We start from the raw sequence: 13,146 nt of genomic DNA, 5'->3' as shown, positions 1-13,146 counted from the left end.
GTAATCTCAAGACCCACCATTTCTAAAGAAAATTGAAATATAGGAGAAAACACAAACACATTTGTTCCCTTTCAGTAGTTTTTGAATAAGTTTAACCCTTTAACTGCCACACCAAGAAATTTTTTGTTTGCATTTCTTATCTCCTTATGTCGCTATTTAACACACTCAATGTTTTTTTTTCAACACATCCCATCATTTTTTAAATATCGCCTCTACCAAATGGTTGACGTCTCATTTAAAGGAATTCAAACACTGTGGAAATCAGAAAATATGAACTATAATACTATTTTTTTAAAAACATAATCAAAATAAAATTTTGTATTGTAATCTTTTTTTATTTATTGAAGTATAAAATTTAAAAATATTTCAGGTTTTCATTTTAACACAGGGAATTAAATGTTTTCATGTTTTTTTAACAATAAAATAACTAAAAGTAACAAAAAGAAAGACATTACATTCTTTCTGCATTCAAAGCCAAAAAAAAGAAGGCAAAAGATAGTAATACAATGGCATTTTAGGCTTTTATGATTAAAGAAACACACTGTCAAGTGTGGAAGTGCAACAGGATTTTTTCTTATTTTTAATAAATTAACATTTCTTTGTAAACCAACAATGCTGTGTTAGAGTAAGCCAACATTAAAAACAAGTCTTCAAACAATTTAAAATATCATTTAAGAAGTAGTTTCTGATTAATTAATCAGTAATTATGATTTCCATACATTTATTATATGAATTAATTAGTTATATAACCCTCAATCGGTCCTTGGGGTCTATATGGCACCAAACGGCATTTCATTGGTTAAAAAAGGTTCCCTTCATCTCAGAGATATTAAACTTTGTGACTTTTCCTAAAAAAAATCTATCTTTACATACACAAAAAAACTGGGCTTGATTCGGTTGTTCTAAAGTTATGTAAAACATTTTTTTATTAATCTGTCCCTTGGGGTCAATATGACAGCATTTGTGTGGAATTTGGCAAATAAAATCAGTCACAAATGCACAAAATAACACATAAAGGGGTGTGACCTAATGCATGCACATGTACACTCTCAAACACACGCACCAACACACACACACACATGCCCTTTCTCTCTCCTTCTCATGCACACTCTCTCGCACACACACACACATTAAAAACACATGCACGCACGACTACCACAGAAAGCATTTTTATAAAATTTGTCAAATAAAATTAGCCACAAATGTAGAAAAAAAGATATAAAAGGGTGTAACCTAATGCACGCACATGTTCACTCTCTCTCACACACATACAGTACACTTACACTCAGTCAAATTTCTATGGCATTTTGTAAAAACAGACATTTCAAATGCATCAAAAACTATAAAAAATTACTATTTGAAATATTTATTTTTAATGTCCTTTCTAATGTTTATATAAACATAAATTTACAAAATGTATCACAAAAGTAATGATTTGAGCAGTTGTTCATATCCAGGAAAATGATTTAATTCCTAAACAGTAATTCTTAGGGGTTTTTTTCTAAAAACCGATGGCTGAATTTAACACCTCACACCTATATCAATATCTAAAAACAATTTATATTAAATTTAAATCATAATTTATGTGAATTTTCATAAAAAATTTATATTTTTTAAGGCAAGCCAATGGTGTAGTTGAGGATTTTAGTGGTAAACAGGTACAAAAGTACTTTATATCTCCTAAAACACAGCTTTATTGTATAGATGACAAGTAAACAAAAAATTATATATTATTTGTATTATTGAAAATTAATATTTTTCGTACAATTATGTTTTCAATTTTGGGGTCATATTAAGGCCAGAAGTGTAAACAGAAAACGAGGAGCGTTTGAGGGTAAAAACAAATATCCAGAAGTGGCAAAAAATACATACTTAAAAAATTATCTCAATGTATTCAATAAGACATAACAATAGCTGTGAATGATCAGAAATTTATATTTCATAGCAAATAGTACATTCTGACTGCAGAAATTAAAGCTTAGCTTTTCTACATGTGTATTCTAAAGCTGCATTGGTGTGTTATTAAGGGCTTAACAGTCGGAATCCTGTCAGTTAGTATCCAGTTTGAGCCACTTTTGAAGTTAAATAAATAAGAGTCGAAGAAACGGCAGAGATACAGAATCTGCACCTAGTAACGTTGGCAATGCTAAAGTCGAACTTCACATGACTTCAAATACTGAATACTGGGCCATACTGAAGCAAGGGAGTAAGATCTGGAGGCGAGGTCACGCCGCTCAAGCATTCGCATTACAGGAGTTAAAGAGGGGTGAGGGCAAGGCAAACGGATAACTGAGTTTGTGGCCGGTCTCCTGAAAGAGGCCCTCAACCTCGAGAAAACCCCACTCTTAGACCGAATTCATCGCACCCTTTTTCAGCAGACTGACAACAATAATGAACCTTGCCTTTGTGTTAAGGTGTCATTATTTCTCAGAAAAAGAGGACATTTTGAAGAAAGCCAAATGAAGCATAGAAAATTTGTCATTTTAATTGTTGATCACCATGTGGCACCATTAACCCTTTAGTAGGCCTGTGCGAAAACAGTGCTTAATTTTCTGGTTTGTTTATTTAGTTATATGGAGTATAACAGCATATTATTGTGTGTTTGTATGTGTGTAGGGTTAGGATTGAGAAAGAGCACCTCCCTTGTGCATCAGTTGCTGCTGCATTGATGAGAGAGATTCAGTCTCTTGCAAAGCTCAAACTGATTTTGCCAAGTGGTTGATGTCCTCAGGGCAAAATATTGTGTTGACCCAAGGACAACATTTTTCTAAATTAAACCTAAACCCACCCCAAACCCCAACCCTAACCATAACCAACCCCTAAAATCAGAGGGACTTGATAAGTGAAAAACAATGGTCTAGAAACAGCTAATCCTGGTTGTAAGCTTAAACTTAAAACAAACTGTAAACTTATTTTTTAAATCTGATTAGTTGATTGAAATGTTGTCCCAGGGTCAACATAATGTTGCCCTGAGGACATCAACCACTTGGCAGAATCAGGAGAGCCCTCCTGCAAATGTCCCTCCAGACACAAATTCAGACACCAGCAGCTCAGAAGTGATGAGGGGAACATGCAAGTGGTGCACATAACAAAAAAGAACAGCAATCGGTGTAGTGCACACACTTGTAGAGAGCACCAAGTGATATGCTGCAAGTCCTGCTGGAAAGACGTCTCTCTAGCGGCTCTCTAGCACCCCTTTTGTCTAAAATTTGCAATTAATTTTACCTAGCATCTGGCTGGATTGCCAGAACCGGATCATATCTGACACTCGGATTGCAGAATAGCTGAGTAAATATGATAAAATGTGTTATGCCCCTGTGCCTGGCTAGTCTCTGGATTTCTACATTAAATATGCTATAGTCACCCCCAACCGTCTCAGTGAGACACTTTATGGCACCTTTTGAAGCTCAACAGAGAGCTGATAAGGAGGTGTCAATAGAGATATGACCTAAAGAATGTCTTTGAGATTATATGACAAACTCTTTTAGATCTTGTAAAATACATTTATGCATGTGTAATGTATGTTGGTTCCCTCTTTTATAAACTGCTTTATAAATAACTTGTATTCTCATGTACAATTGTGTTTCTATGAATAAGTCTAGATTACCTCTGACACATATAGAGCTGTTTAGTTCACTAGCGTAGACAGGATTCACAATGTGGGTGGGCCCAGAGAAAATCAGGTGGGCCTTAACCGAAAATTCTGGTTTGGTTACAAATCCAAAAGAGGAAGTGGAGTTGGATTGGACACACCCTAAGACAGCCTGCCACAAACATCACTCGACAAGCCCTGAAATGGAACCCCCAAGGGAAAAGGAAACAAGGTCGCCCCAGGAACAACTGGAGAAGAAGTGTAGAGGCAGAAATGTTAAAGTGTGGGCTCAACTGGGGAGAGCTTGAGCGAAAAGCTATAAACAGAGTGAAATGGAGGATATTTGTCAATGGCCTATGCACCCACGAGGAGCTAAGGGCTTAGTACTTAACCGAAAATGCATCTGTTATCAAAATATACAAACACACAACTACACCAGCTTCAATATATCACCGTTTATTAAGAACAAAAGCCTGTATTGGGCCCTATTTTAACAATCTAAGCGCAATGTGCAATAAACCAATAAGAGTCTCATCTCTCATCCCTTTTAAAAGCCAGTTGCGCTGGCGCCATCCCGATTCCATATTTTGGCAGAATTTGTAAACTAAAAAACTAAGCGGAGGAAAAAGAACACCAGTTTAAGATTGATATTAAACAAATTGGGTTGTTTTTATTTGTAATGAAATTGTTATTTTTTGGTATTAAAACCTTTAAAAGTCGTTTTCTTTCAGTCATGGAAGTAAAAATTAGCAGGCTTTTAATTGCTGTAAATGTATTGATAGCCCAGATGATCAGTGTAATCTCAAAGAATATTTTACAAATATGCAAGAAAAGCTTTGTACTTTAAAAATACTTTTAATAGTAATTTGTTGGTATTTGAAGAGTTTCGTTGCAAAATGAGATAATTCCGTTTTTTTTTTTCAGAAATCTAGTTTTTTGGTTGCGCATTCCAATTAATATCAATTCAACTGCAGTTGGTTTGTTCTGATTTAAACCTTCATAACTTAAAAAATACAGCTAATAGCACTATAAAACAAAATAATAACCTGATAACATAATAATAATTTGACAAAAATGCTAAAAACTGAGTTATCTCATTTTGCAACGAAATTCTTCATTTAAACCTTTAAAAGTCGTTTTCTTTCAGTCATGGAAGTAAAAATAGCAGGCTTTTAATTGTTGTAAATGTATGGATAGCCTACATGATCAGTGTAATCTCAAAGAGTAATTTACAGATATGCAAGAAAAGGTTTGTACTTTAAAAATAGTTTACTTGTAACAAACAGGAGATAAATAATTTACAAAAGTGCCGTTTCAGCATACAACAGCGCCCGTGGGTGTTTTGAATTTTAAGCATGATAACGGTTCTCATCTCATATCCACAGGTACAAAGTCATCATATACTGTATAATAAATCTGTGGGGTAGCATTAAAAAAAATTCTAAATAAATGGAATATTTGCATTTGTTTAAAGGAAAACATAATTAATTACCATGCTACAGGTAAAGGTCCTCATTTATGTCCAAGACACTCAATAATAATCTTTTTAAACATTTTAACATTTTAATCCTTTGATTTTTCGTATTTTAAACGTTTGTGATAAGCAAATGCACGTTGTCGTCCCGTTTTTAGGCGCATATTACTAACGCGCTCATTAAACAACAAAAGCAATATTGCTCCATTGACTTAAGAGCAGGTTTCAGTTGGTCAGTGGCGTAGTCTATTTTATTTGTCTCAAAATAGCAACGCACCAACAATGCGCCTGAACACACCTCGTTTTCAGACCAGAAGGCTCATGGGCGCAAAAGTGGGCGCAAATGTTATCTGCAAAGACTTTTCTTTTTTAAGCTGCTGAACCAACACCTCATGTTCAGAATCCTCAACAGTGATGTTAAACGGTGCACCATCAAGCTGTAAAGTCTTCCCACCGTAGGTCTTTGTGACCTTCATTCTAAGACAATGAAGCAGCACAGCTCTCATTATTCCTTACGTGTCAGCCTTAAACCGGGTGTTTATTTCTATGATGTGGGGTGTAGGAGGGGCGAGGAGGCTGTTCGAAATGCGCTATTTATTGCAATACTATTTACAAAATGTACTTATTCCTTATTATAATAGCAAACAAGAGTTTTTAAAAAAAGGTTTATTTTATAGGTCAAGTATAGTGATAATTGCAACATAATTTACTCATTAGGATAACTAGGCTTTACTGGATAGGCAGGTGGGTGGGCCTAGCTGACAGGTGGATCAGAGTCGAGTAGCTCTTTCTTCTTGGCCTCATCTCTTCTACAAGTGAGCTCTTCCAGCCAACCTCTCGCCCTGTGGGGAGGAGGGCAATTAGGCCTAAAAGCCTTTTCTTTTGTTCTGGAGTTCCAGGCCAAACTCACCTGAGTTTGTGACCAAGGATGGATTTCCAACAATCAGAAAACCACCAATTCACATCTAAACCTTTCGGAACAACTCTTCAAATGGACTGGATGCTCGGTTCGCACACCGACAACCTGGTCTGTTCTTCCAGCATGAAAATGCTGCAACTGGACTCTGTCTTGAGATTCTTCAAGAACCTGCAAAGCCATCTTCTTCCATCTAAACCTAAGACTTTCAAATGCCTTCAACTGCACAGACATGCAAGTATCCAATAATTATTCTATATCTTAGAATATAGCTTCGTTTAAGTCGGTTAAGTAAGGTGAATGTTGGTTTATGCAACTCCCTCTCTCTTTCTGTTTCTCTCTCTCTGTTAAATGTTTTGTCCATTGTCTATGCCTCATATAATCCCAGTAGAGTAGTCAAATAAAAATGCATGTTTATCCATGGATGCCTCTGAGTTCTGATTAAATTCAAAGTCACATTAACTTTACTTGGTACTTTTTTTATTTACCCACTTGATGCACTTGCCCACCGTGCATCATTTTCTCAGAGGCACCGTGTAGCGATAAAAAAACTTGCAAGGGCCCGCCATCGCTGCTTGCAGCTATATTTTTTTATTTTTTTACATTTGTGGGCAATTTGGGGACCTTAACTCTTTCACCGCCAGCGTTTTTAAAAAAGTTGCCAGCCAGCACCAGCGTTTTTCATGATTTTCACCAAAGTTTAATGCCTTCCAGAAAATGTTCTTCTTTAAATATATAAACATACAATATACAAAATGAAAGAACAGACCCTCTGCTTTCAAACAAAAAAAAACTTTTCATCCTACCTTTAGTGGTTCTTTTGTAATCAGCTTTTGAATATGGGTAGGTTTTTGCAAAAACACCATATTTCGAGCAAAAAGCAGAGATAATTCCATTTTTGTGACGGACTTTTCATAGAAATCCCATTCAGAGCGATCTTTAAAACAGACACGGACATGCAGCAGCTTGCCATAGGGCAATACTTCCGGGTTTAAAATGTTGCGGAAGGGCGCCACCTGGTGGATAATAGCGGTATTGCGGAAAGACTGAAAATCTCGTCATTGGCGGGGAAGCGTTTTCTCTTAATTGACGAGATATCTCGTCAATGGCGGGGAAAGAGTTAACATACTCGAAAACTTTTGAAATTTCTTTAGATACTTTTAGATACTCCTCCTGGGGAATTCATGTGATTGACCAAATGTGGTGAACATGATGTCAAGACATTGGAGATGCTAAATTGCGAAGGTTTTTTGACATCTCGAACGATGCTGCCATGGCGAGGCGACACATTTATAGCGATATCAGAGAAACAGGAAGTGTCTAATATCTAAGCCAAAAAATTTCTAATTGTGATGACAAGTGGGGTGAATGTTCGGCCAAAGATTCCGATCGCATCGGTGTGCCTATTGTGACTCCCGAGCATAGCGCCACCACCAGGTGCCAGAAGAAGGTTGATTTTTTTGACAGTTCCAATGCGATGTTCTTGTTAATACTCCTCCTAGGATATTTATGCAATTGACACCAAAAGTGGTCAGCATGATGATGATACATTGTAGATGATAAATTGTGACAGAATTTTTGATATCTCGAACGCTGTTCCCATGGCAACGCGTCAAACTTTACTTTCATTTTCAGACATATTTAAGCTCTTGGCATGCACTTTGGGTGCCTTATATGCTCGCAAAGGCTGGAACACGGGTGTGGCAGGAGGGCTCTGTAGCGCCCCCTGTAATGCAAAATCAAACATTGGTGCACAGATCTGACAAACATGTACCCACATGTAGAGAGTAAGTACGTACCGTATATAGATCTAATCGGCCCGAACAAATTTCGCCCTCAAACCTATTAGCTCTGCCCAACAGGAAGTCAGCCATTTTGGATTGTTTCAAAAGTGCATTCAGTGAACTTTTAGATACTCTTCCTAGGGAACTCATGTGATTGACCAAACATGGTGGAACATGATGTCAAGACATTGGAGATCCTAAATTGCGAAGAGATTTTTGACATCTCGAATGGTACTGCCATGGCGAGGCGACAAATTTATAGTGAAATCAGAGAAACAGGAAGTGTCTAATATGTCAGCCAAAAAAATGGCTTATTGTGATGACAAGTGGGGTGAATGTTCGGCCAAAGATTCCGATTGCATCGGCAAGCTTATTGTGACTCCCGAGCATAACATGCTCTCAAAGGCTGGAACACGGTCGTGGCAGGAGGGCTCTGTAGTGCCCCCAGTAATGCAAAAACAAACATTGGTGCACAGATCGGACAAACATGTATGCACAACAGGAAGTCAGCCATTTTGGATTGTTTCAAAAGTGCATGCAGTGAACTTTTAAATACTCCTAGGGAATTCATGCGATTGACACCAAACGTGGTGATCATGATGCTGAGACATTGCACTTGCTAAATTGCTAAGGGATTTTTCTTATCTCAAACAGAGCATTCATTTCCCCCAAAATTTAAGACTGACAGTTGCGTGCTGTGAACTTTTAAATACTCCTACAGGACTGATGCGATTGACACCAAACATAGTCAACATGATTTTTAGACACTGTAGATACTAAATTGCGAAGGGATTTTTGAGAATCTGTTCCCATGGCAATGCGTCATAATTTACTTTTATTTCAGGCATATTTAAGGCTCTTGCCATGCTTAAAATAACTTAAAATTTGGCAGACACATCACAGTTGTCGGATGTTAAGTGTGAAAAAAAAGGTCAGACAAAGACGTGTCTCTTTGGTGGCTTACTAGCGCCCAGTTTGTCTAAAATGTGGGGTTTGTTTTACCTACAGTACCCAAATGGGTGTAGTGATTTTGACACGGCACAGATTAATAATTTAGTGATTTTCACATGGGAAACCATTGGTTACTATGCCATACACAGGACACTAGAGGTTTCACCTCAAGTGTGTGTGTGTGTCATATGACGACTCCCCCCTCTGCATTGGGGCACCAGTTAAAGAATTTTACTTTAACAATAAGAATGATCTAAATACATAATTTAATAAGAAAAAAAGAAAATACGTAAATTAGAGGGAGTTTGTCATCTAATTTATCTGAAGGATTTGTGTTATCAACAAAGGAAGACACAGTGGTAATAAAATTGAATTTATTAACAAAAGATAATCAAGAATAACTAAAAACACTACTAAATGATACTAAAATACTGAAGAATAGAGAAGGATAGAAACTAAAATGCAAAGAATAGAAAATTAAAGAGAGTTCAATTTATGGCAGAATGTTTTCTGTTTCTGATAAGATGAAAATTTTATATCTAATAACCCAAATAATCAAAGAATTATCTGATAAACATTAAAGAAATCAGTTATGCAATATTGATAAGCGGTAAATAATTACTAATAGAATAGACCAATGCCATAGTTTCAGGAAAGATTTGGTTGTGTTATATTTACATTCTGTGCAGTCGAATGAGCTGTTCGGTAGTGGTCCATCGGCCACGTTTCAGGCTTTACCGTGCTGCAATGAGGAAAGAGTCTCAGGTTCAGTTCAACAGCCTTGAACACGAAGTGCTGTGAAAATGCAGATATTCGGGAAGCACCGAGAGGATTCTAGGGATTTGCAACATGCAGACGCGATCCTGTAGCCAGTGCAGAAAATCCTTAACAAATCTGGAACACGCAGATGAAAGTCCCTTGGAGTGTATTTGCTCTTCTGAGCTTCACCTTGTTGCAGACGTAGGTTATTTCCTTTCTGCATGTGAGGCTTGAAACGTAGTGTGATCCGCTTAGTCTCGGGACGCACAGGCCAGATCTGGTTCAGTCTCTGTTGTCGATCTCAGAACGAGGAGCTGTATAATCTCAAGGAGAGATTCAGAAACTTGGTTGGTTTTCCAATGATCTGTTATTGTCTCTCTCAGCGGAAGACTCAGAAGTTGGTTGCTCTGTTGAGTGATGGGGGTTGTCCGGTTTCAGTCTCTTAGCACAGGGCCCGAGACTCAAAATGTAGGATCACTTTGTTAATGTCTCTATTTTCAGGGTTGAGACTCAGAGCTTTGAGTTGTTTGTTGTGTCCTGTTTCAGTCTCTAGCACACAGACAGGTGACTCAAACCGTAGGATTTACACTGTTAATGTCTCTTTTTTGGGTTGAGACTCAGAGCGAGGAATTTCTGGAAAAGGGGCACTTTATAACATTTTAGATAAGGAGGAGTTTGCACTTTGGCGCTTTCCTGATGCAGAACTGTGATTTGCTGTTGATGTCAGAGGAAGCCCACAGAATGTGGATGAGAACTCGTTTGCATAGCATAAAGTACAGAATTTAACTTTGGCTTTAGAATTTCATCTATGCATTTTCCACTTACCAAACCATTTGCAAAATACCATTGACATTGTCCTGAGTATAAAAAGTATAAGCATGACAGCAAAATGTTACTATATAATATGCATTCATTCATTCATTAGTTAATAACTGTGATTATTTGAACAGTTTCATAACATGAAGATGTAATTCAGAATGTCTCTAAAAAAGTCAAGTCAATAGGTGATGGTTTTAGTAAAATTTTTTGGTGGAAGGATTGTAAAGATTTGTTCTTTATTAAGCCAATACTTTGAAAAATGCTTTTCCTTAAAGGCACACCATGGAACTTTTTGGCCACTAGGGTGCACTAGGCATGTATTTTTCACATCTAGCGCCCCTTTACGCCACAGCACTGCTGCAAAGGAAAAAAAGACAACTCTTTCACACCAGGCCTACCAGCATGTAATATGAATATAATTAAGTGGGTTTTATTTTTTTCAAACGCCAGTTGTAACGGTGGTCGCTTCGTTAAAGTTTATATAAAAACAAATATTGCTTTAAATAATCGATCCCGGGTCAGCCGTGTCGAAGGTCTGTGACACAAAGTCACGTGATAGAAAGTAGCTCTCTACACTCCCCAAGTAGTCTCCAGCAAAATTCACATTCAAAAGAAAGATTTAGTGTTTGGGCACCAGACAGCAGTATACCGGTATGCAATATATGCAAGCAATATAACATTACTTACTAGTCCAAAAGCATGACGGCCAAGTCAGCATCGGTCAGGAACCCCTCCTCCCCCTCTAGTTTACACCAGCGAGTGAACGCTGGCCCAATATTGATCCTCATCCTTCCTTTTATTCTATCACTCTCCCGTTATTTGATTTGACAATCAAATAACCTGTGTTTGTTTTTGCTCTTTAGATGCTGTCATCATATTATAAGTACAGTATGAGCCAGAATGGCTGGGTGGTGGTGGCCATAAGAAGACTGTCAACTAAACCAACAACAAAATTCATATTTGCAGTTTTCCTTGAATAAAAAAGTTTTTCAATTCAGATGAATAAAATGACTTTTAAATATGATTTTGTTTTCATATTTTATGATTTTATTCTATATTTGGAATATTCCACTTCTGCACTACTAACTGGAAACCTAACTATTTAAAAGAATGTGTTTTATCTATAAAAGATCAATTTTAGCAGCTGCTTTTATGTTTATAAAAAAGGGTATGTGCCGTCATATTTGTCCACATTGAAACTTTTACCTTCTTTAGGTGTTTCGTTTTATGAATGGGGTTGTACTGTAAGTTATGAGCAGCAAGTTGGATTCATATGATAAATGCACTGAAAACATAGCATGAGTTGCAGTGTGTAAAAATCTTTATTTAGTGTTAAAAAATAGGAAGTTGAAACTGCGTTGTGACATCAACGTTGATTCAAAATGCAAAATCAATGCATATTTCAATGTTAATTTGACCTTAATTCCCCCATGTTGAAAGTGTGACATCATTGAAACAACATTGCAAAATCAACGTGGATTCAATTTGCAAAACCAAAAGGTAGCTAATTCAACGTTGGTCCCTGACGTTGATTCAACAGTGAATCCATGTTGAAATGCTGTCTGGGATTATGATTTTAAACATTTAGTGGTTTCTTTGGAAAACTGTAGTGGGTCTCTTGGTAATTTGTTTTCTTCTATTGGTGGCATTTTGTTTATTGGATACCGTTAAGGACCAATACAAAACTGATGGAAACCATTTAATATGTGCAAATAAAGACCAATACAAACTTGTAATGAAACCATTAGAACTAATACAAAACTGTAATGGAAACCATTAAATATGTGCAAATAAAGACCAATACAAACTTGTAATGGAAACCTATACAAACCAATAAATCCTAATGGAATGTGCCCAAAACACACTACGTATTGGAAACCATTTGGTAATGGTTTTAATGGTTAAGGGCTGATGCTTTGTAATGGTTTTATAATGAAAACCATTAGAATATATTTTTTCCCAATATACATTTTTGAGTATCAAAGCTTTTTTAATTTGTAATTACAAAGTTGGATCTGTTTAGTTAATAAAATATGGTTTACAACTCACAAGTTCCTCCAAAAGCTAATTTTTTGTGGTCTCAGTCACACTGTTGGCCTATGTTTATTATTGTCATAGCTGTGTATTCAATATGACCACTTAAGTTGTGACAGCAAGAGCATGAGTGCATCTGTTCACACTGATTTCAATAGCAAATATATTATTATAATGTCCATTGGTATGAATGTTAATATTTTTATGAAAACATGTTTTAAGTTATGAGGGTACCACCCATCGGGACTGTGGTCATCGTGGCCCCGAGGTGTGTGGCCCACGCTGTGGCAGGCGTCCCTTATTTTTCTGTATTGAAGGTGGCAACCCTAGACAAGAAACTCACATGACCTACTGCCAAGTTTAATAAAAATATATTACCTTATCATACATTGTTTTGCACAATACTTGATGATAGCGTCTTATAAAATAGCATTTAAATTAATTACTATTTTGAAAATGTATAGATGAAGATTAATATTGTTTTGTTGAGTGCTGTTTTTAATATAAAAACAATGTGAAGAGTTTTCTACTGAATTTTTTGACAAACTGTGACAGGACCCTACCAGCCTATATTTGAATATGGCGTATGGTGAATTCTGAAACTGTTCCTTAACCCAGTTTGGAGGATAAGAGCTTACCAACTTTTTGCGAGTACACTCAGTACATTAGTACACTTTTCTCTATGTCTCTTTTAAACACTGCCTCTAACATGATTTATTATACTGAGACGATTCAAATTACAATTAAAACTACACACTTTTTCTTGACATTGTCATTTTCTTGACTCTTTTTGTCTTTATAAATCTGCAAAAATATG

The sequence above is a fragment of the Paramisgurnus dabryanus genome, chromosome 7 (genome assembly GCF_030506205.2).
Source record: "Paramisgurnus dabryanus chromosome 7, PD_genome_1.1, whole genome shotgun sequence".
Taxonomy (NCBI): Eukaryota; Metazoa; Chordata; class Actinopteri; order Cypriniformes; family Cobitidae; genus Paramisgurnus; species Paramisgurnus dabryanus.
This window is presented reverse-complemented; position numbering follows the sequence as displayed.